The sequence below is a fragment of the Lolium perenne genome, chromosome 3, assembly GCF_019359855.2.
Source record: "Lolium perenne isolate Kyuss_39 chromosome 3, Kyuss_2.0, whole genome shotgun sequence".
NCBI lineage: Eukaryota > Viridiplantae > Streptophyta > Magnoliopsida > Poales > Poaceae > Lolium > Lolium perenne.
The window spans coordinates 119,796,652-119,821,357 of NC_067246.2; the positions used below are offsets into that span (position 1 = coordinate 119,796,652).

The 24,706-nt window shown below is 42.0% G+C and overlaps 1 long non-coding RNA gene across 2 annotated transcripts; it reads right to left on the minus strand.

Annotated features, from left to right (window-relative positions):
* Positions 1-10,014: 10,014 nt before the first annotated feature.
* LOC139837571 (uncharacterized) lies at positions 10,015-18,395 on the minus strand. 2 transcript variants are annotated; one of them, XR_011754093.1, is made up of 4 exons: positions 11,509-11,599; positions 11,267-11,343; positions 10,308-10,381; positions 10,015-10,145 (listed from the first exon to the last, which is right to left on the minus strand). It is a non-coding gene; the product is annotated as an uncharacterized lncRNA (long non-coding RNA). The 2 variants fall into 2 exon arrangements; XR_011754092.1 differs by lacking the exons at positions 10,308-10,381; positions 11,267-11,343; positions 11,509-11,599 and adding exons at positions 18,032-18,146; positions 18,309-18,395.
* Positions 18,396-24,706: the final 6,311 nt, after the last annotated feature.

Below are 24,706 nucleotides of genomic sequence, written 5' to 3' on the forward strand. Positions count from 1 at the left end.
TTAGTAGAGTGATTAGCTTTTGATTGTTGATTGTTGCATGCTTGTTATGATTGGTGCAATGTGTTGATTGTGTTCTTTTATATTTTTCGGCGTTAGATGCGAACAATTCGGAGAAGAAGAAGAAGTGGTTCGGGCAAGGATTTTATTTATATTATTGGGATTCTTATATTGATGGAGTTGAAGAAGTCCAGGGACAAATAATCTAAGGCAAGCCATCTCTTGATCTCTGAATGTTTAATCACATATTGTGTTTACTTTGTTGTTATTCTTGTCTCTCGATCTATCTTGTGTTGTTTCTACTTATGTTGATGGAGCATGCTCACCATGAGCATGTTTATTCCCTTTGACACCTCACCTACAACCCCCTTTAGTGAAATGGTGGTCTTCATAATCATGTTCTTGGTGTACCCCTCTAAGTGTGATGGGTACGCCCACTTGTCTTGTGTGTGTCGACCTCTTGACACCCTTTTTTGCACCCCATAGTGGTATGGTGGTTAGCATCATGCCCTTGTCGTATCTTAAACCCCTTGTTGATGCCATGCATACTTACTCCCAAGTATGTGAACCCCTTGTTGTTGTTATACATACTTACTCTCGAGTATGTTGAACCCCTTGTTGATCTTATGCATGCTTACTCTAAGCATGTATGCCCCATTGACCACCTATATTATCATCTTCTTAGTGGTATGATGATTAACATCATGACCCTTGTTGAATCATCCTATTTATGATGTCCCTATGCATGCTTATCCTAAGTATGTATGATCTCCTTGACACCTCAATTATCATCTCCTTAGTGGTATAATGGCTAGCATCAGGCCATTGTTGTCGCTTAGTTCTTACATGAAACTATAGGTTGGGAACCCCTTGGAAAAATACCTTGTTGAAAAGAACTTTTGAAAACCTTGGGTGAGTTCGACTTACCTAATAGTGTGTTTATGAAAGAAAAGGATCTTGGCAAAGATGGTTGGAAAAATAATCTTGTTTATGAAAACTTTGGCGTCTAAGTATTCAACCGTGACAATTAACCCGCGCAACCACAGCTACTCCAACGTGGGCACGGAGCTTAGCTTGACGTTTGTTCTTCTTAGCATGAGGCACCGCACAACTATACAAGGGTACGGTTACCCCCGAGTCCGGGTTGTCATTGTTGGGACAATAGTATAACGGGAGGCCTTCGGGGCTGACCCGTCCGGAAGACACTATGGGTCTCCTGGCTTGGCGGTGGAGCCACGCTCAAAGTGAGGTGAGCTGCCACGGTGCCGGGGAGGTACATACTCCATAGGGTAAGACCTCTTGCTAAGTCGAATGGGCGAAAGGCTATGTTCGGGTATCCGTCGTGGCATATGTTGTTATGCGGGGATGATGCCCACACGATAGGTATCCGGATAGAGGTGGGGAAGGTGTGCAAACTCTGCAGAGTAAAATCTATTCGAATAGCCGTGTCCGCTGTCATGGACGGTTGGAATGGCTGTTGCTTAGCCTGATGAGTTTTGGTTTACAAAATGGTTTGGCAAATGAAAGGAAAGAACTTGTTTTGAAGTACCGGAAGGGTACGGGAAAGGTTGTGTCGACCATATGGAGATGGCCGGGAAGGATGAATAAATTGGGTTACCCCATCCTAGTGTTTTATGTTGTGGAACTCTTTTGAAGTATCTTCTTCAACAAAGATATAGAGATGTCATAGAACCCTCTTAGTGTCCCCTTCAACTATGACGTTGGGATGCTATATCCACAAGAGAAACTATTCTTTTCTTCATGCTATTTCCACAAGAGATATTAGCTCTTCTCTCTTGTCTTCTCTAGTTAGAATTGTTATCACCTTCTTGATGGTTTGCGAGTACAATTCCAATGTACTCACGGCTTTGTCCCTGGCTATTTACTTGGCCAGACCTGGAGGACTTCGACAGATGAAGAAGGAGTTGACGACGTCTATGCGAGCTAGGAACATCTTCCCAGTCAGTTGCCTGTAGGGTTAAGGCAGATGACTTGGGCTCTACGCTGCTGAAGTGATTCTTCTACTCTGATGATTAGATTAGGCCCTTCGAGGCTATCTTGTAAAGATGGGTCATGTGACCTTATTGTAATTTTCTTATTCCGTTTTGTAAAGGATGATGTAATTTGATATCAGTTCGGTTATGTCTTCACGGCACACTGATCATGGGAACGTGAACTGTATACATAACAGGGTATTTCGGACAGCTAGTCCGGGGTCCCCACAATGATCTAGCATCATCACAATCATCACCCAACATAATACTAGGGTTTCCCTCTTTTCTTTTTGAAGAGTAATTTCCTCTCATTGAAAATTACTAAGATTTAATATCCTCAAATAATAAAATATGGGGCCATGTAACAAAAGTCATAACCTCACATCAAATTACTTGGGAAAGTGATTTAAATGAAATGCTACATCTCATAGATTTTAAATACTATTTTTGAAATAATTTAAATGGGCTAGAAATAGCCACATAGCCATAATTTGAATCTAGACCATGATCATATGAAACAACCATGTCACATTTTTACATATTCAAATAGAGTATTTGAAATGTGAATTATGAGATGTGGAATCACCTCAAAATACATTAGGGTTGATTTTATAAAAAAAATTGAATTATTCAAATTGGCTTAGTAGATTTGTTTTTATTCAATTTTGAATAGGACACCAGTATTTGAATTTAGGTTAAAAGAATTAAATCGAATTCAAAATGATGGGCTTAGGCATGGAAAAAGAAATGGGCCAGAGATAGAGTTAGCAGGCCAGCCCAGCAGCGCGTCTCGCACACGCGGGCGGCCTGACAATGGGTCCCACGCGTCAGTGGGTTATAAACGCCGAAGCGGTATGAGCGAGAGGGGGCCGTTGGATTAAAACATGATCGGACGGCCGAGGCTCGTCTCCATCTTCGAATAGAAACGGCGGGGAGCTAACCCTACCAGTGATGGACCTAGGGGTCGGAGGCTCACCAGAGGGAGAGCGAGGGTCGACGAGGCTGGCAGACGTCATGGAAGATAACGGCGAGGCTCCTGGTATCGGCAGCAGCTCCTGGGGTGGCTCCAATCGTTGGCGAGCTTGCAGTGGTACTGGCAGAGCTCCAGCAAACAATTGGGGCGGTGGTGATGAAATTGGAAGGGGCAGTGCTCGAGGAGGGTAAGGGAGAGGAGAGGAGGAGAGTGGTGTGAAGAAATAGCAAGGGGGAGTGCTCCTTTTATAGGGAGCGAGAGGTGATGTGGGTGGTCACGGTGGCAGACGGTGAGGTGGTGCTACAAGCGACCAGAGGCGTGGGCGAGGACGGTGCGCTGTTAATGGTGTCATGGCGATCATCACGAGCGTCATTGCAAGGAAAATGGTGGTCAGGAGCAATGGTGCGGTCGATATCTCTGGCGGTACTGTGGTGGACGTCGGCGATGATGGCGACGGTGATAGGCACGGGAGAGAGAGTGACGGTGTCTAGCGTGTTCCATGTGTCGTGGCGATGCTCAGGGCGGGCGCTGATGGCAAGGCGAGGACGGCGGCGACGGGGCACCGTGGCGCTCTGGCGTGCGCAGTGATCGTGTTCGTGCGTGCTCTGGCGTCCCTGGGTGACGTGGGCGCGTCCTGGGCTGGGCGTGCAGAGCCTCTCCTTGGCCAGGGGCATGTACCAGCGTGATCAGGTGAGTGAGGTCAATCTCCAGGACATGGTGAGGTAGGACAGGGAAGAGAGGAGAGAGGGATGGCATGGTGAGGGGCATGGTGAGTGACATAGGCATGTCTTGGTCATGTTTCTCCCATGAACAGTGGTGCCAAGGCTTGGCATTGTTCATAGGATGCAAGGAGGCACTGAGGATGACACAAGCACTGATGGTTTAGGCTAAAACTTGTTGGGTATTGAGGTGTATGCACATTTCTGAATTATGCATATAAGGTGTTTGACAAAATGGCCGCAAGAGATTTAAATTTGAATTTTGCCAAAATATTTTATGGGTGTGGTTCAAATAATGTTTGGCACCTCTTGGTGACTTTGGTTTGCAAAAAGAAGTTGGTTTGGTGAAAATCAAAAATGAGGTGACCTTAAATCTATTTCAATGTTGCCACTTTGGATGCTATTTAAAATTATTTGAATCAGCAAGGTTGGCCAACACCAAGTTGTTCACTTTTATGTGTACTAGTGATCTGGGCAAAAAAGATTAGGAGGTTTGGTTTAGAAAATAATAACCACAGGGGCTCAAAGTAGGTATCCTGATAAAAATTTCAAAAGTGACCATTATCACATGTGTTGCTATTTTAATTTTTTCTTTTCATTTGTTTTGCTTTTCCCTTTTGTTTTGTTGTAGGGAGTATTATATTGAGTTTATTAATGTTTGCAAACCATCTAAACAAGGTAAACACGGCATATGCTAATATTTGCAAATGTGGCCATTTGCTCACATATGCATCTATTTTTATTTTATTTTAAATTGCTTTGTTTCTCTTTGATCCAAAAAGCATGGTTTTGATTTAGAAACATTTTCAAATACTTCAAACAAACATGGCAATTGCAACATCAAAAACATTCATGCATGAACACTATGCACACAATTTAAAATAAATCCAAGTTTTTGTTGACTCTAAAAATTGGATAATTGAAAATATGGTTCTTATTTATTTCAAAATTTTGGGGTGTTACAGCTAGCATCCTGCCCCTGGCTGATTAAGTTCCCTACAATAAAACCTTAGGTTGGGAACCCCACTAAAGTTTATGTTTTGGAAAGGCTTTGAAAACCTTGGGAAGATGTGATCTTGCCCAAGTGTAGCTTTCAAGTGAAAGGTTTAAAAAGGATGTGACAATGTGGTTGTGATGGAAAAGCAAGTATGGTTGTGACTTGGGTTTTTGGAAAAACAACACATGGTTCTATGTATTCTCCCGGAACAACCAACCCGCGCAACCACAATAGCCCAACATGGGCACAGGGCTTAGCTCGTAGCTTGTTCTTCTTAACATGGGACACCTCACAACTATATAAGGGTAAGGTTACCCCTGAATCCGGGTTATCGTGGGTGGACACAATAGTATAATGGGATGCCTTCGGGGCTACCCGTCCGGAAGACACTATGGGTCTCCTGACGTGGCGGTGGAGTCACGCTAAGTGAGGTGAGCTGCCACAGTGCCGGGGAGGTACATACTCCATAGGGTAGGATCCCCTGCTAAAACGAATAGGCCAAAGGCTATGTCCGAGTTTTTGTCATGGCATAGTTGATATGCAGGGATGACGCCCACATGATAGACTCGCGGATCTTTTGGGGAAAGTGCGCAAACTTTGCAGAGTAAAATCTATTCGAATAGCCGCGTCCGCGGTTATGGACAGTTGGGATGGCCGTTGCTTAGCTATGTGTTGACGCGTAAAGCACACGCCCATTGGGAACCCCAAGTGGAAGGTGTGATGCGTACAGCAGCAAGTTTCCCTCAGTAAGAAACCAAGGTTTATCAAACCAGTAGGAGTCAAGAAGCACGTTGAAGGTTGATGGTGGCGGAGTGTAGTGCGGCGCAACACCAGTGATTCCGGCGCGAACGTGGAACCTGCACAACACAACCAAAATACTTTGCCCCAACTTAATAGTGAGGTTGTCAATCTCACCGGCTTGCTGTAACAAAGGATTAGATGTATAGTGTGGATGATGATGTTTGCAAAGAACAGTAACAACAAGTATTGCAGTAGATTGTATTCGATGTAAAAGAATGGACCGGGGTCCACAGTTCACTAGTGGTGTCTCTCCAATAAGAAATAGCATGTTGGGTGAACAAATTACAGTTGGGCAATTGACAAATAAAGATGGCATGACAATGCACATACATATTATGATGAGTAGTGTGAAATTCAATTGGGCATTACGAGAAAGTACATAGACCGCTATCCAGCATGCATCTATGCCTAAAAAGTACACCTTCGGGTTAGCATCCGCACCCGTTCCAGTATTAAGTTGAAAACAGCAGACAATTGCATTAAGTATGGTGCGTAATTTAATCAACACAAATATCCTTAGACATAGCATTGATGTTTTATCCCTAGTGGCAACAGCACATCCACAACCTTAGAACTTTTTGTCATTGTCCCAGATTTAATGGAGGCATGAACCCACTATCGAGCATAAATACTCCCTCTTGGAGTTAAAAGTAACGACTTGGCCAGAGCCTCTACTAGCAACGGAGAGCATGCAAGATCATAAACAACACATAGATGATAGATTGATAATCAACATAACATAGTATTCCATATTCATCGGATCCCAACAAACGCAACATGTAGCATTACAAATAGATGATCTTGATCATGTTAGGCAGCTCACAAGATCGAACAATGATAGCACATGAGGAGAAGACGACCATCTAGCTACTGCTATGGACCCATAGTCCAGGGGTGAAGTACTCACACATCACTCCGGAGGCGATCATGGCGATGAAGAGTCCTCCGGGAGATGATTCCCGTCTCCGGCAGGGTGCAGGAGGCGATCTCCTGAATCCCCCGAGATGGGATTGGCGGTGGCGTCTCTGGAAGGTTTTCCGTATCGTGGCTCTCGGTACTGGGGTTTTCTCGACGAAGACTTTTTATAGGCGGAAGTGCAGGTTTAGGGGCGTCACGAGGGGCCCAAACAATAGGGTGGCGCGGGCCCCTCCTTGGCCGCGCCGCCTTAGTGTGGCGCCACCTCGTGGCCCCACTTCGTATCTCCTTCAGTCTTCTGGAAGCTTCGTGGAAAAATAAGACCCTGGGCGTTGATTTCGTCCAATTCCGAGCATATTTCCTTTGTAGGATTTCTGAAACCAATAACAGCAGAAAACAACAACTGGCTCTTCGGCATCTTGTCAATAGGTTAGTGCCGGAAAATGCATAAATATGACATAAAGTGTGTATAAAACATGTGAGTATCATCAATAAAGTAGCATGGAACATAAGAAATTATAGATATGTTTGAGACGTATCAAGCATCCCCAAGCTTAGTTCCTACTCGTCCTCGAGTAGGTAAACGATAACAAAGATTATTTCTTGAAGTGACATGCTATCATAATCTTGATCAATACTATTGTAAGCATATGTAATGAATGCAGCGATTCGAAGCAATGGTAAAGACAATGAGTAAACAACTGAACCATATAGCAAAGACTTTTCATGAATAGTATATTCAAGACAAGCATCAATAAGTCTTGCACAAGAGTTAACTCATAAAGAAATAGATTCAAAGTAAAGGCATTGAAGCAACACAAAGAAAGATATAAGTTTCAGCGGTTGCTTTCAACTTGTAACATGTATATCTCATGGATAGTTGTCAATGCAAAGTAATATGATGAATGCAAATAAGCAAGTATGTAAGAATCAATGCACAGTTAACACAAGTGTTTGCTTCTAAGATAGAAAGAAGTGGGTAAACTGACTCAACATAAAAGTAGAAGAATGGCCCTTCGAAGAGGGAAGCATTGATTGCTATATTTGTGCTAGAGCTTTTATTTTGAAAACATAAAGAGAGCATAAAAGTAAAGTTTTGAGAGGTGTTTGTTGTTGTCAACGAATGGTAGTGGGCACTCTAACCCCCTTGCCAGACAGACTTTCAAAGAGCGACTCCCATGAAATTTTTAATTTTTTTGGGTGACACTCCTTCCAACCTTTGCTTTCACAAACCATGGCTAACCGAATCCTCTGGTGCCTTCCAACAATCTCATACCATGAAGGAGTGTCTTTCATTTTAGTTTTATTTAGATGACACTCCTCCCCACCTTGCTTTCTCAAGCCATGGCTAACCGAATCCTCGGGTGCCGTCCAACAATCACATACCATGGAGGAGTGTCTATTTGTAAAATTATGAAAGTTAATTAATTGGGGCTGGGAACCCCATTGCCAGCTCTTTTTGCAAAATTATCGGATAAGCGGATGAAGCCACTAGTCCATTGGTGAAAGTTGCCCAACAATATTGAAAGATAAACACCACATACTTCCTCATGAGCTGTGGGGACCCCGGACTAGCTGTCCGAAATTCCCTGTTATGTATACAGTTCACGATCCCATGATCAGTGCGCCGTGAACACATAACCGAACTGATATCAAATTACACCATCCATTACAAAGCGGAATAAGAAAATTACAACATGGTCACATGACCAATACTTACATAATAGCCTCGAAGGGCCTAACTAAACATCAGAGTAGCATCATCACTTCAGCAGCGCAGTACACAAGTCATCTGCCATAACCCTATAGGCAACTGACTCGGAAGACGTTCCTAGCTCGCATAGACGTCGTCAACTCCTTCATCTGTCGAACTCCTTCAAGTCTGGCCAAGTAAATAGCCAGGGACAAAGCCGTGAGTACATTTGGAATTGTACTCGCAAACCATCAAGAAGGTGATAAAAATTCTAACTAGAGAAGACAAGAGAGGAAAAATAGTTTCTCTCGTGGATGTAGCATGTGGAAGAGAAATAGTTTCTCTTGTGGATATAGCATGTGGAAGAGAAATAGTTTCTCTTGTGGATATAGCATCCCGGCATCTCGAGTGATGGGGACACTAAGGGAGTCCTATGACATCTCTATACCTTTGTTAAAGAAGAGGTAGCATACTGCCATCTCAATTGATGGGGATACTAGGGAAGTCCTATGACATCTCTATATCTTTGTTGAAGAAGATACTTCAAAAGATAAACTACGACATCTCTATATCTTTATTGAAGAAGAGTCCCTCTACATGAAACACTAGGAAGGGTCACCCAATTTTGTTTCATTTTCCTCGACCATCTCCATATGGTCGGCACCAGCCTTTCTGTACCCTTCCGGTACATCCAACACACACATTTCCTTTGGAAATCATTTTCTAAACCAAAACTCGACACAGCTCGGTAACGGCCATCCCAACCGTCCATGACCGCGGACGCGGCTATTCGAATAGATTTGACTCTGCAGAGTTTGCGCACTTTCCCCACAAGATCTGATAAATCCGCCGGGATCATCCCCGGTTCGTCATACGGAAGTATGCGAGTCTCGGATAATCAGTCGAAGCCTTTCGCCCATTCAACTTAGCAAGAGGTCCTACCCTATGGAGTATGTACCTCCCCGGCACCGTGGCAGCTCACCTCCTCTTGAGCGTGGCTCCACCGCCAAGCCAGGAGACCCATAGTGTCTTCCGGATGGGTCAGCCCCGAAGGCCTCCCGTTATACTATTGTCTCCAACTACGACAACCCGGACTCGGGGGTAACCGTACCCTTGTATAGTTGTGCGGTGCCTCATGCTAAGAAGAACAAACGTCAAGCTAAGCCCCGTGCCCACGTTGGAGTAGTGTGGTTGCGCGGGTTAATTGTTCCGGGCGAATACAGAGAACCATGTGTCGTTTTTCTCAAAAACCCAAGTCACACACACTTTCCTCTTTCTAACCATCTTTGTCAAGATCCTTTCCTTTCATAAACCATACACTCGGGTAAGGTCGACTCACCCAAGGTTTTTCTCAAAACTTTTACAACAAGGTAAACCTTGAGGGGTTCCCAACCTAAAGTTTCATGAGTTGACTAATACAACACTATGGCCGAGATGAGGGTCATCACACCATTGAGGGTATGAAAAAGAGGTATTGGAGTGGATCATACTTGCTTGGGCTAAGCATGTATTATGACAACATAAGATGAAACTATACTTTCAGATTTGTGGTGCTATCTAACCCAATCAACAGATAGGGATGAGAATTGACCAACACCAACACCATTTAGGGAATTAGGCATACTCATCACAATTTGAGAATACACCAAGGTCATGGTATTGATACTTCTACACTAGAAGGTGGTGTAGTATGAATCTTGTCCCGAAGTGGAACATGATCAAGCTAAATATAGAAAACAAGTTGGGTAGCAATGGACATGATACCATACACCCAACCAATTACCAAGACCTTGACAAGATAAAACTACTAGAGGTACCATGCTTGCATCCAAGCATAGATGACAACAACATGGAGATCATCACACATAGAACCATGATGCTATTGATAGCACAAGATGACATCAAAAGAAACATCATATCAGAGATCAAAAGATGGCTTGCCTTGGCTTATTTGTCCCTGGACTTCTTCAACTCCATCAAATAAGAATTCCCACAGTACAAATAAAATCCTTGTCCGATTCCACTTCTTCTTCTTCTCCTCCGAAATTGTTCGCATCTATCGCCGGAAAATATAAAAGGAACACAATCAATCACATTGCTCCAAACATAACAAGCATGCAACATTCAACAATCAATAGCTAACCACTTTACTAAGGGCTAACATACAAAAGACTTATAGATACTACAAAGCAACTAAAAGAAAACCCCATTTATTTACCTAGTAAAGGTATGAGAGTGCTACGACTTAGCAATTGCCTCTCTAGGTATCACCATGGCACAACTAAGTATCCCCTGGTAGATAACAACATAAAGAGGACAAGAGCATTAGTTTGACATCAAATACATTCACAAAACATTTTCAAACATTTTTGGAAAAGTAGAAAACAGTTTTCCTAACTTAGTTTGCTCACATAACACAACATCCAAAATAGGAAGCAAACCACATTCCACATCATTTGAAAACTTAAGCAAAACAATAGGGCTAAAGTTGAGTTGCAGAGGTTTTGTTTTGCAAGCATGAAACAAAGGTTGCCCAGTTCTAAATAAAAGAGTTGGTCAAGGTTTTTAAATAAACCCAACAAGTTTTGGTGCAACAATGCATGTCACACATATACCTTACTAACAGTAACGAAAATGCATGAACAGAGACTAACACTATTTTTCCTAGATGGCCAGTACTAATACAAGACTAAACCAATTGGATTCACTCAAAAATATTAAACCTACAAATTTAGGAATTTGTTTGAATCTGACTGTACAGAAAACAAGATCTGTAAGCCATAAATCGTAGAAAAATCCTAAAAATATGGGACCACTGGCATTTGAAAGGTATTTAAACAGAGAGGCATACACAATTGGATTTGGGTTAAAATTATTTCTGAAACTCTCACAAATGGATTGACAAGATTACTGCATGTCTATACCATTTGCTTTACCTCTAGAGTTACAGAACAGATAAAGGTTTGAAACTTGTTTGAGATGATTAAGAAAACATTCCGTAGTCCTACAGAACTGGAATCACTCAATTAGGTTCAAAAATGGATTTTTGGTGATTTAAAAGCTAACAGTCATATCTGCAGAACACACAGAACAAGTTTAATTCACCAGAAATCGTACACGGCTCATAAAAATATGAGGTCAGCTGCATCGGAAAGGTATTGGAAAGCTAGTTCTTACGCAATTTGTTTCATTCAAAAATTCGTTCCCAAGCTCCTGGTTTAATTCGACAAAGCCAGATCTGTCCAGATCTTGATCTGTGAACCATTTCAGTTTCAGGAGGTCAATCGAAGTGCAACCACCGCCAAAATGAAGGTATTGAAGAGGGATTTCGCCTGCAGTTGAGTTTGCTCAAAAAGGTTTTGTAAAAGGGAACAAATCTAACAAACAGTGAATCTGCATGTTTCCAGAACTTTATTTACCAGGGAGAATCTGTAGCGAATTTGAGGATGGGACCAACGCCAAGTTATAGATCTTTTGAATATCTATCCGCGGAACTTTGAATCACTCGATTTGGATCTGCACACGAGATTTGGTAGATTTTACAAGTTCGTACCAGAATCTAAAACAGCAAGATAGCAGAAATTACTGCAAGGATTTGGACGAACTTTGCTCAAGAACTTCATATCTGAGGATTGCTCAAGCTTCTCCATGCTTGGACCAACATGCACCTACATCAAGATCCAATCTTAGCAATGGAGGAAGAGGAAGAGGAGAGAAAACCATCAATGGTTGGGGAGAAGAAGGAGAGGGAGGCTCTCATGGTGAGGGGAAGCTTGAGGGAGGAGGGAGCTTCATCTTGGAGTTCTTTCCATGGCCATGGCCGGCCATGGGAGCAAGGGGCAGTAGTATTTCGTGGGGAAGTGGAGGAGAAGAGTGTGAGGGAGTGGAGGATGAAAAGAAATGACCAAAGGAGGAGGGAGTGGCCGGCCAAGCTCCTTAAATAGAGGGAGGATGGTGGCTGCCTCCTTTTTTTGATTGGCTAAGGTGGGTGGCTGCCCACTTAGTGATTGGAGTAGTTGGGAGACAAGGCTTGTAGAGGAAGGATAATGGAGAGGAATGGCTGGTTGAAAATTGCATGCAAACATAATTGGCCGGCTCCATTCTTGCCAACAAAAATGAACACTGTGAGAGATATAGAGATGGAGGAAGATTGTGATGGTAAAATATACCATGATGGTATTTGTTGCATGATGGCTTTGTGCCAAGAAGATGATGGTGATGGTGATGGTGATGTACAAGGTTTCATGTGCAAGCCATCTTGGAGATGATGTCCACATGAGTTTAGACTTGAACACTCAACACAAGATGAAAAAGAGAGAGGGATGATTTGACCACATGCAATATTGCATGGGGGTGGCCGGCTCATCTCTTGAGCCAAGTCCTCATATGAAAGAGTGGTAGGATAATAATCATGGCTAGCTTGTAACAAGGTTGACAAAGAAAGTCAATGTGAGAGGAAGGTGGTGGTGGTGAAGGTGGTATGCCATAGAGGAATGGGTTGTGGTAGATGAACACAAGGTGTGCAAGAGTTGTCATTTGAGAAGGATTTATTTGAAAGGTATATGGAACACCTCAATTGTCTAGGGACAATTGAGAATGAACTCAAGTGGAATGGAATTTGAAAATGTTGAGAGGAAACTAGTTGGAACATAGAAGTTCAAAATATTCTACTTACTTTCTCAAGTAAAGTAGAGTTTTTCTCAAATGTAAAATAATCAAGAGGAAAACAAGAAATGGTGTAGGTACCATAAACAAGCCTTTTGTTAAAAAGAAGGCAAGATAGAAAAAAAATGTTTTAGAAATCAGTACTTGGTAGAAATGGGATGAGAAACAAAACCCATTTCAGTTTCTTGTTTTCTTTGAAGAAATAACTTGAAAAGGTTTAATAAAACTAGAAGTGGTTTTGTGATCAAAACTAGAGAAGGAAAAACAATAGGGTTTTTGAGAAAGAAAACTTAATTTAGGGAGAAGTGTTCTCAAGGGTAGATGGTAGCTACAAAATGTACCCATCATTCCCACTCTTGGTTTTGTGAAGATTAAACTTGAATAAAAACAAGAGGTAAAAGTGAAGGGAGTGATCTAGAGTTGAATCATTGGATAGGGTATAAGATCAAGTTGAATATATGTGATGCAAGGGTAGAATGGGACATGCAGGATGTGGAAATTGTAGAGGGAGATGCACAGATGAGATCCATGCATTGAGATCACCAAGTTGTGAATTAAGGATGATTGAGCTATCTTGTATCACAAAGAGAAAAATCAAGATGGCACACTCATGTTGTCATCAGGAGAGAGGTTTGATGTAGTAAGAAGGAAAACAATTCTTCCTAAGCCACACATGTGTTTTATTTGGTGAGTTGCTTGTTTAACCACTAGGGGTGTTGTTCTATGAGGTAGCTCAAGACAAAACTCAACAAGCAAATCAAGACAATTCATCTACCAACAGATCAAGGCAATTCATCATAACAAACAAATCAAGGCAATTCATCTACTAAACCTATATAAAAAGTTTTTGTTCCCCCTAATTTTTGGCAATAAGGACAAATAATCAAGGTTGCAAAAAGTGGGGTGTTACAGATCTTCCACCCTTAAAATAATCTCGTCCCGAGATTACTAAGAGTAGGGCTAGAGGGGTTGTAAAGTTTGGCTAAAGTTAGACTCCATTCTTCTGTAGATGTGCCATTGTTGAGAAGGTCGCAACTTCAGCTTCAGGGAGACATGATAGATTTCTGCCGATGGCGAGCTTCGTGAAGAGGTTGACTACTCCATGCAGGTGTTAGATCTGTAGCTTCTAAGTGATCCTAGCGGGGGTTCAAGATTCTGGGAAAGTTAGTGCACTGGAGCGGTTTCTTTAGCAGGGGTGAATTTTTTTTTAGAGTTAGCTTAATATTTTAGTGGAAGACGAAGTCTTCCACCCTTAAATTTGTTCAGCGGGGTTCCTGAAAACTTAGAGCTTCAGCCATAGGTCTTGTCGGGCGCTTTTTTGAAGAAGCCATTGATCTCCCATCTTGAGTTGAACATCTTCTGAGGGCGTTGTGTAGTCCACGGCTCCAAGAGGGGTTAGTGCATCCCAAGTTCCCATCGGTGTTTTTAGAAAGGTTAAAAAATGTTAGGGTTAGCTCCAATTTATAGTGGAAGACGAAGTCTTCCACCCTTAAGATTTTTCACCGGGTTCTCGGAAAAACTCAGAGCTTCTGCCTTGTAGTTCTGTCTGGGGCTTCTGAAGAAGTTGTCGATCTTCCGTATTTAGTTGAAGAATCTTCGGGGGAGAAATGTAGACCACGGCTTCAAAAGGCACTCACGGTGTTTACTAAACCTTATAACGTGCGGTAAGTTAGTAAGTCGATGAAGCGCCTGGTTGTGTCCATATGAAGTAGCAACGAAGGTCGTCGGAGACAATCTTGAGCTTGAGAGTTGGTGCTGACTTGTACCAGTTGAGAAGTGTGCGGTTAAACTACACCTAATCTTGAGTCTTGAGGTATCTTCAGGAGCTTCACTTGATGAGGAGCGGATGAACCAGGTGATGCAGCTTGGCTTTGATGCTATTGTTCCCTCAGCTTGTTAGACGATGTGTTAGAGGGTGGTTTCAAGAAGATATGCTCGAGGTTAGTGCGGTTATGCTCTAAGGTTAGACCAAATTAGTAAGACTTCTCGCAGAGGTGCAGTCACTCCTGGAGGTTGGGGCTTCTGCTTTCTTGGCGTAGTCGAGATGCTTCAACTGATCTTGAAGGTATTGGCTTCTGCTTTGTTGGCGTAGTAGAGATGCTTCAGCTGATCTTGAAAGTACATAGTGTTGATAAGGGTCTGGGTTAGTTTCTCTGACGGTTGCGAAACAACTATTGACGGGTTTTAGAGTTAGAGTTTTCCGGTAACCTATCCAACTAACTAGCAGTCAGCAAACCATTGGTGAGGTAGGTGAGGGTGAAAACATATCAGGGAGGCTTCTAATGCTAAGTTATCGCACTAAGAATGTTTTTCAGACCGAAAGAGCAAGACAATCATACACACAACAAACAAATAAAATACACTCAAGGCAGCACACGAGGGGACTACAAGCAATCAGCACAACAAACAAGGCACTCTAAGTATCCAGAGATACCTAATACGTGGGGGTAGCTCAATCGAGGCGATTGAGTTTGTCCTATCCATCCTATAGGTTTGGGGGCTGGTCACATATGTTGGCGTCTTCATCTTGTTGACAGCGTCTCCCATAAGAATTCTTGGAGCAGTTGGTGGCGAAGCAGGCCTGGTGTTGTCTCGTCGATGTTGAGGTGGAGGCAAAAACTGTGTAGATCTTCTAGTTTCGATATCCCGGAAACATGAGGTCTTGAGAGAGGTAGCTGTCGAGGTGCTCCCGAAGTCGAGATCTTCTCGTGGCTGGCCTAAAAATTACTAGTCAAGAAACTGAGGACTTGATCCCTGATGACTGCAAAAAGTGCAAGCCCATGGAGGAACAAGGTCAGATCTTTGACATACTTTGGTGAAAACCAAAGACATGATGTTATCATCCCTACATGAGCACGACTAAGTCGGCATCTAACCTTCAATAGATGTTGTTGGAGATACGTGAGACTTCATAAAAGGTTGATCCATCTTTGACTTTGAGTCTCCGGTCTGAGTCGGGGACATCGTCCAATATGTAGGTTTGAAGAGGATGAGACAATAGAGCAAGAATTTTCAAACCTTTTTATAAAGCGGAGAGATAAGAATTTAGAAGCTTTGAATAAATAAGAGGAGTAGAAGCTATGCTTCCGACTAAAGAAAGAATTTGTTTCGTAAATAGTTTTTCCCAAGTAATTGCTTCCTAACTAACGTCCTTGCTAACTAAGGTCTCCTACAGTCAGGATAGCTCTGATACCAGCAGTGTGGGGACCCCGGACTAGCTGTCCGAAATTCCCTGTTATGTATACAGTTCACGATCCCATGATCAGTGCGCCGTGAACACATAACCGAACTGATATCAAATTACACCATCCATTACAAAGCGGAATAAGAAAATTACAACATGGTCACATGACCAATACTTACATAATAGCCTCGAAGGGCCTAACTAAACATCAGAGTAGCATCATCACTTCAGCAGCGCAGTACACAAGTCATCTGCCATAACCCTATAGGCAACTGACTCGGAAGACGTTCCTAGCTCGCATAGACGTCGTCAACTCCTTCATCTGTCGAACTCCTTCAAGTCTGGCCAAGTAAATAGCCAGGGACAAAGCCGTGAGTACATTTGGAATTGTACTCGCAAACCATCAAGAAGGTGATAAAAATTCTAACTAGAGAAGACAAGAGAGGAAAAATAGTTTCTCTCGTGGATGTAGCATGTGGAAGAGAAATAGTTTCTCTTGTGGATATAGCATGTGGAAGAGAAATAGTTTCTCTTGTGGATATAGCATCCCGGCATCTCGAGTGATGGGGACACTAAGGGAGTCCTATGACATCTCTATACCTTTGTTAAAGAAGAGGTAGCATACCGCCATCTCAATTGATGGGGATACTAGGGAAGTCCTATGACATCTCTATATCTTTGTTGAAGAAGATACTTCAAAAGATAAACTACGACATCTCTATATCTTTATTGAAGAAGAGTCCCTCTACATGAAACACTAGGAAGGGTCACCCAATTTTGTTTCATTTTCCTCGACCATCTCCATATGGTCGGCACCAGCCTTTCTGTACCCTTCCGGTACATCCAACACACACATTTCCTTTGGAAATCATTTTCTAAACCAAAACTCGACACAGCTCGGTAACGGCCATCCCAACCGTCCATGACCGCGGACGCGGCTATTCGAATAGATTTGACTCTGCAGAGTTTGCGCACTTTCCCCACAAGATCTGATAAATCCGCCGGGATCATCCCCGGTTCGTCATACGGAAGTATGCGAGTCTCGGATAATCAGTCGAAGCCTTTCGCCCATTCAACTTAGCAAGAGGTCCTACCCTATGGAGTATGTACCTCCCCGGCACCGTGGCAGCTCACCTCCTCTTGAGCGTGGCTCCACCGCCAAGCCAGGAGACCCATAGTGTCTTCCGGATGGGTCAGCCCCGAAGGCCTCCCGTTATACTATTGTCTCCAACTACGACAACCCGGACTCGGGGGTAACCGTACCCTTGTATAGTTGTGCGGTGCCTCATGCTAAGAAGAACAAATGTCAAGCTAAGCCCCGTGCCCACGTTGGAGTAGTGTGGTTGCGCGGGTTAATTGTTCCGGGCGAATACAGAGAACCATGTGTCGTTTTTCTCAAAAACCCAAGTCACACACACTTTCCTCTTTCTAACCATCGTTGTCAAGATCCTTTCCTTTCATAAACCATACACTCGGGTAAGGTCGACTCACCCAAGGTTTTTCTCAAAACTTTTACAACAAGGTAAACCTTGAGGGGTTCCCAACCTAAAGTTTCATGAGTTGACTAATACAACACTATGGCCGAGATGAGGGTCATCACACCATTGAGGGTATGAAAAAGAGGTATTGGAGTGGATCATACTTGCTTGGGCTAAGCATGTATTATGACAACATAAGATGAAACTATACTTTCAGATTTGTGGTGCTATCTAACCCAATCAACAGATAGGGATGAGAATTGACCAACACCAACACCATTTAGGGAATTAGGCATACTCATCACAATTTGAGAATACACCAAGGTCATGGTATTGATACTTCTACACTAGAAGGTGGTGTAGTATGAATCTTGTCCCGAAGTGGAACATGATCAAGCTAAATATAGAAAACAAGTTGGGTAGCAATGGACATGATACCATACACCCAACCAATTACCAAGACCTTGACAAGATAAAACTACTAGAGGTACCATGCTTGCATCCAAGCATAGATGACAACAACATGGAGATCATCACACATAGAACCATGATGCTATTGATAGCACAAGATGACATCAAAAGAGACATCATATCAGAGATCAAAAGATGGCTTGCCTTGGCTTATTTGTCCCTGGACTTCTTCAACTCCATCAAATAAGAATTCCCACAGTACAAATAAAATCCTTGTCCGATTCCACTTCTTCTTCTTCTCCTCCGAAATTGTTCGCATCTATCGCCGGAAAATATAAAAGGAACACAATCAATCACATTGCTCCAAACATAACAAGCATGCAACATTCAACAATCAATAGCTAACCACTTTACTAAGGGCTAACATACAAAAGACTTATAGATACTACAAAGCAACTAAAAGAAAACCCCATTTATTTACCTAGTAAAGGTATGAGAGTGCTACGACTTAGCAATTGCCTCTCTAGGTATCACCATGGCACAACTAAGTATCCCCTGGTAGATAACAACATAAAGAGGACAAGAGCATTAGTTTGACATCAAATACATTCACAAAACATTTTCAAACATTTTTGGAAAAGTAGAAAACAGTTTTCCTAACTTAGTTTGCTCACATAACACAACATCCAAAATAGGAAGCAAACCACATTCCACATCATTTGAAAACTTAAGCAAAACAATAGGGCTAAAGTTGAGTTGCAGAGGTTTTGTTTTGCAAGCATGAAACAAAGGTTGCCCAGTTCTAAATAAAAGAGTTGGTCAAGGTTTTTAAATAAACCCAACAAGTTTTGGTGCAACAATGCATGTCACACATATACCTTACTAACAGTAACGAAAATGCATGAACAGAGACTAACACTATTTTTCCTAGATGGCCAGTACTAATACAAGACTAAACCAATTGGATTCACTCAAAAATATTAAACCTACAAATTTAGGAATTTGTTTGAATCTGACTGTACAGAAAACAAGATCTGTAAGCCATAAATCGTAGAAAAATCCTAAAAATATGGGACCACTGGCATTTGAAAGGTATTTAAACAGAGAGGCATACACAATTGGATTTGGGTTAAAATTATTTCTGAAACTCTCACAAATGGATTGACAAGATTACTGCATGTCTATACCATTTGCTTTACCTCTAGAGTTACAGAACAGATAAAGGTTTGAAACTTGTTTGAGATGATTAAGAAAACATTCCGTAGTCCTACAGAACTGGAATCACTCAATTAGGTTCAAAAATGGATTTTTGGTGATTTAAAAGCTAACAGCCATATCTGCAGAACACACAGAACAAGTTTAATTCACCAGAAATCGTACACGGCTCATAAAAATATGAGGTCAGCTGCATCGGAAAGGTATTGGAAAGCTAGTTCTTACGCAATTTGTTTCATTCAAAAATTCGTTCCCAAGCTCCTGGTTTAATTCGACAAAGCCAGATCTGTCCAGATCTTGATCTGTGAACCATTTCAGTTTCAGGAGGTCAATCGAAGTGCAACCACCGCCAAAATGAAGGTATTGAAGAGGGATTTCGCCTGCAGTTGAGTTTGCTCAAAAAGGTTTTGTAAAAGGGAACAAATCTAACAAACAGTGAATCTGCATGTTTCCAGAACTTTATTTACCAGGGAGAATCTGTAGCGAATTTGAGGATGGGACCAATGCCAAGTTATAGATCTTTTGAATATCTATCCGCGGAACTTTGAATCACTCGATTTGGATCTGCACACGAGATTTGGTAGATTTTACAAGTTCGTACCAGAATCTAAAACAGCAAGATAGCAGAAATTACTGCAGGGATTTGGACGAACTTTGCTCAAGAACTTCATATCTAAGGATTGCTCAAGCTTCTCCATGCTTGGACCAACATGCACCTACATCAAGATCCAATCTTAGCAATGGAGGAAGAGGAAGAGGAGAGAAAACCATCAATGGTTGGGGAGAAGAAGGAGAGGGAGGCTCTCATGGTGAGGGGAAGCTTGAGGGAGGAGGGAGCTTCATCTTGGAGTTCTTTCCATGGCCATGGCCGGCCATGGGAGCAAGGGGCAGTAGTATTTCGTGGGGAAGTGGAGGAGAAGAGTGTGAGGGAGTGGAGGATGAAAAGAAATGACCAAAGGAGGAGGGAGTGGCCGGCCAAGCTCCTTAAATAGAGGGAGGATGGTGGCTGCCTCCTTTTTTTGATTGGCTAAGGTGGGTGGCTGCCCACTTAGTGATTGGAGTAGTTGGGAGACAAGGCTTGTAGAGGAAGGATAATGGAGAGGAATGGCTGGTTGAAAATTGCATGCAAACATAATTTGGCCGGCTCCATTCTTGCCAACAAAAATGAACACTGTGAGAGATATAGAGATGGAGGAAGATTGTGATGGTAAAATATACCATGATGGTATTTGTTGCATGATGGCTTTGTGCCAAGAAGATGATGGTGATGGTGATGGTGATGTACAAGGTTTCATGTGCAAGCCATCTTGGAGATGATGTCCACATGAGTTTAGACTTGAACACTCAACACAAGATGAAAAAGAGAGAGGGATGATTTGACCACATGCAATATTGCATGGGGGTGGCCGGCTCATCTCTTGAGCCAAGTCCTCATATGAAAGAGTGGTAGGATAATAATCATGGCTAGCTTGTAACAAGGTTGACAAAGAAAGTCAATGTGAGAGGAAGGTGGTGGTGGTGAAGGTGGTATGCCATAGAGGAATGGGTTGTGGTAGATGAACACAAGGTGTGCAAGAGTTGTCATTTGAGAAGGATTTATTTGAAAGGTATATGGAACACCTCAATTGTCTAGGGACAATTGAGAATGAACTCAAGTGGAATGGAATTTGAAAATGTTGAGAGGAAACTAGTTGGAACATAGAAGTTCAAAATATTCTACTTACTTTCTCAAGTAAAGTAGAGTTTTTCTCAAATGTAAAATAATCAAGAGGAAAACAAGAAATGGTGTAGGTACCATAAACAAGCCTTTTGTTAAAAAGAAGGCAAGATAGAAAAAAAATGTTTTAGAAATCAGTACTTGGTAGAAATGGGATGAGAAACAAAACCCATTTCAGTTTCTTGTTTTCTTTGAAGAAATAACTTGAAAAGGTTTAATAAAACTAGAAGTGGTTTTGTGATCAAAACTAGAGAAGGAAAAACAATAGGGTTTTTGAGAAAGAAAACTTAATTTAGGGAGAAGTGTTCTCAAGGGTAGATGGTAGCTACAAAATGTACCCATCATTCCCACTCTTGGTTTTGTGAAGATTAAACTTGAATAAAAACAAGAGGTAAAAGTGAAGGGAGTGATCTAGAGTTGAATCATTGGATAGGGTATAAGATCAAGTTGAATATATGTGATGCAAGGGTAGAATGGGACATGCAGGATGTGGAAATTGTAGAGGGAGATGCACAGATGAGATCCATGCATTGAGATCACCAAGTTGTGAATTAAGGATGATTGAGCTATCTTGTATCACAAAGAGAAAAATCAAGATGGCACACTCATGTTGTCATCAGGAGAGAGGTTTGATGTAGTAAGAAGGAAAACAATTTTTCCTAAGCCACACATGTGTTTTATTTGGTGAGTTGCTTGTTTAACCACTAGGGGTGTTGTTCTATGAGGTAGCTCAAGACAAAACTCAACAAGCAAATCAAGACAATTCATCTACCAACAGATCAAGGCAATTCATCATAACAAACAAATCAAGGCAATTCATCTACTAAACCTATATAAAAAGTTTTTGTTCCCCCTAATTTTTGGCAATAAGGACAAATAATCAAGGTTGCAAAAAGTGGGGTGTTACATGAGCTATAAAACATTGACACAAATAAGAGGTAATAACTTTTGAATTGTTTAAAGGTAGCACTCAAGCAATTTACTTTGGAGTTGCAAAAAATACCATGTAGTAGGTAGGTATGGTGGACACAAATGGCATAGTTTTTGGCTCAAGGATTTTGGATGCATGAGAAGTATTCCCTCTCAATACAAGGCTTAGGCTAGCAAGGTTGTTCGAAGCAAACACAAGTATGAACCACATGCTAGCAAGGTCTTATAATGCTTGCAATATGTTCTTATGTAAGTTTTGCTGTACCGGTTCATAATTGTGTTTGCTTCGAACAACCTTGCTAGCCTAAGCCTTGTATTGAGAGGGAATACTTCTCATGCATCCAAAATCCTTGAGCCAAAAACTATGCCATTTGTGTCCACCATACCTACCTACTACATGGTATTTTCTGCAACTCCAAATTAAATTGCTTGAGTGCTACCTTTAAACAACTCAAAAGTTATTACCACTTATTTGTGTCAATGTTTTATAGCTCATGAGGAAGTATGTGGTGTTTATCTTTCAATCTTGTTGGGCAACTTTCACCAATGGACTAGTGGCTTCATCCGCTTATCCGATAATTTTGCAAAAAGAGCTGGCAATGGGGTTCCCAGCCCCAATTAATTAAATTTCATAATTTTACAAATAGACACTCCTCCATGGTATGTGATTGTTGGACGGCACCCGAGGATTCGGTTAGACATGGCTTGAGAAAGCAAAGGTGGGGAGGAGTGTCATCAAAACAAAACTAAAATAAAAAGGCACTCCTTCATGGTATGAGATTGTTGGCAGGCACCCGAGGATTCGGTTAGCCATGGTTTCTGAAAGCAAGGTTGGAAGGAGTGCCACCCAAAAATAAAAATGTTTCATGGGAGCCGCTCTTTGAAGGTTTGTCTGGCAAGGGGGTTAGAGTGCCCACTACCGTTCGTTGACAACAACAAACACCTCTCAAAACTTTACTTTTATGCTCTCTCTATGTTTTCAAAATAAAAGCTCTAGCACAAATATAGCAATCAATGCTTCCCTCCGCGAAGGGCCTTTCTTCTACTTTTATGTTGAGTCAGTTCACCTACTTCTCTCCATCTTAAGAAACAAACACTTGTGTTAACTGTGCATTGATTCTTACATACTTGCATATTGCACTTGTTATATTACTTTATGTTGACAATATCCATGAGATATACATGTTATAAGTTGAAAGCAACCGCTGAAACTTAATCTTCCTTTGTGTTGCTTCAATGCCTTTACTATGAATTTATTGCTTTATGAGTTAACTCTTATGCAAGACTTATTGATGCTTGTCTTGAAAGTACTATTCATGAAAAGTATTCGCTATATGATTCAATTGTTTACTCATTATATTTACCATTGCTTTGAATCGCTGCATTCATTACATGTGCTTACAATAGTATTGATCAAGATTATGATGGCATGTCACTTCAGAAATTATCTTTGTTATCGTTTACCTACTCGGGACGAGTAGGAACTAAGCTTGGGGATGCTGATACGTCTCCAACATATCTATAATTTCTTATGTTCCATGCTTGTTTTATGACAATACCTACATGTTTTATACATACTTTATGTCATATTTAGGCATTTTCCGGAACTAACCTATTGACGAGATGCCGAAGTGCCAGTTGTTGTTTTCTGCTGTTTTTGGTTTCAGAAATCCTAGTAAGGAAATATTCTCGGAATTGGACGAAATCAACGCCCAGCATCTTATAATTCCACGAAGCTTCCAAAACACCCGAGAGGGACCAGAGGAGAGCCACAGGGGGCCCACACGTGTGCCCGGCGCGGCCAAGAGGGGGGCGCGCCCCCCTATTGTGTGGCAGCTCCGTAACCCCTCCGACTCCGCCTCTTCTCCTATTTAAAGCTCCCTGACCTAAAACATCGACACGAATGACAAAACCCGAGAAAACCTTCCAGAGCCACCGCCATCGCGAAACTCCAATTCAGGGGACAGAAGTCTCTGTTCCGGCACCCTGCCGGGACGGGGAATTGCCCCCGGAGTCATCTCCACCGCCATCTCCACCGCCATCTTCACCGCCATCGCTGCCTCCATGATGAGGAGGGAGTAATTCACCCCCGGGGCTGAGGGCTCCGCTGTAGCTATGTGGTTCATCTCTCTCTCTCTTTGTGATCTAGTTGAATATCATCTATGTGCGACTCTAGTGATGTTATTAAAGTAGTCCATTCCTCCTCCATGATGTAATGTTGACAGTGTGTGCATCATGTAGTACTTGGTATAAGCTATGATTGTGATCTCATGTAGATTATGAAGTTAACTATTACTATGATGGTATTGATGTGATCTATTCCCCCTTTCATATCCTGTCGGTGATGGTGTGCATGCTATGTTAGTACTCGGTATAATTGCGTTGGTCTATCATGCACTCTAAGGTTATTTAAATATGAATATCGAATGTTGTGGAGCTTGTTAACTCCGGCATTGAGGTGCTCTTGTAGCCCTACACAATTAATGGTGTTCATCATCCAACAAGAGAGTGTAGAGTGGTTTTATTATGTGATCATTGTTGAGAGTGTCCACTAGTGAAAGTAGGATCCCTAGGCCTTGTTTCCAAACATCGAATCTCCGTTTTTTTACTGTTTTGTTACATGTTTACTCGCTGCCATATTTTATTTAGATGCTATTACCACTCATATACCTCCATACTACTTGTATTTCACTATCTCTTCGCCAAACTAGTGCACCTATACATCTGACAAGTGTATTAGGTGTGTTGGGGACACAAGAGACTTCTTGTATCGTGATTGCAGGGTTGCTTGAGAGGGATATCTTTGACCTCTTCCTCCCTGAGTTCGATAAACCTTGGGTGATCCACTTAAGGGAAAACTTGCTGCTGTTCTACAAACCTCTGCTCTTGGAGGCCCAACACTGTCTGCAGGAAAAGAAGCGTGAGTAGACATCAAGCTATTTTCTGGCGCCGTTGCCGGGGAGGAAAGGTAAAAGGAACTCACACGCTGGTCCCAGGTAACTAAGTTATTTTCTGGT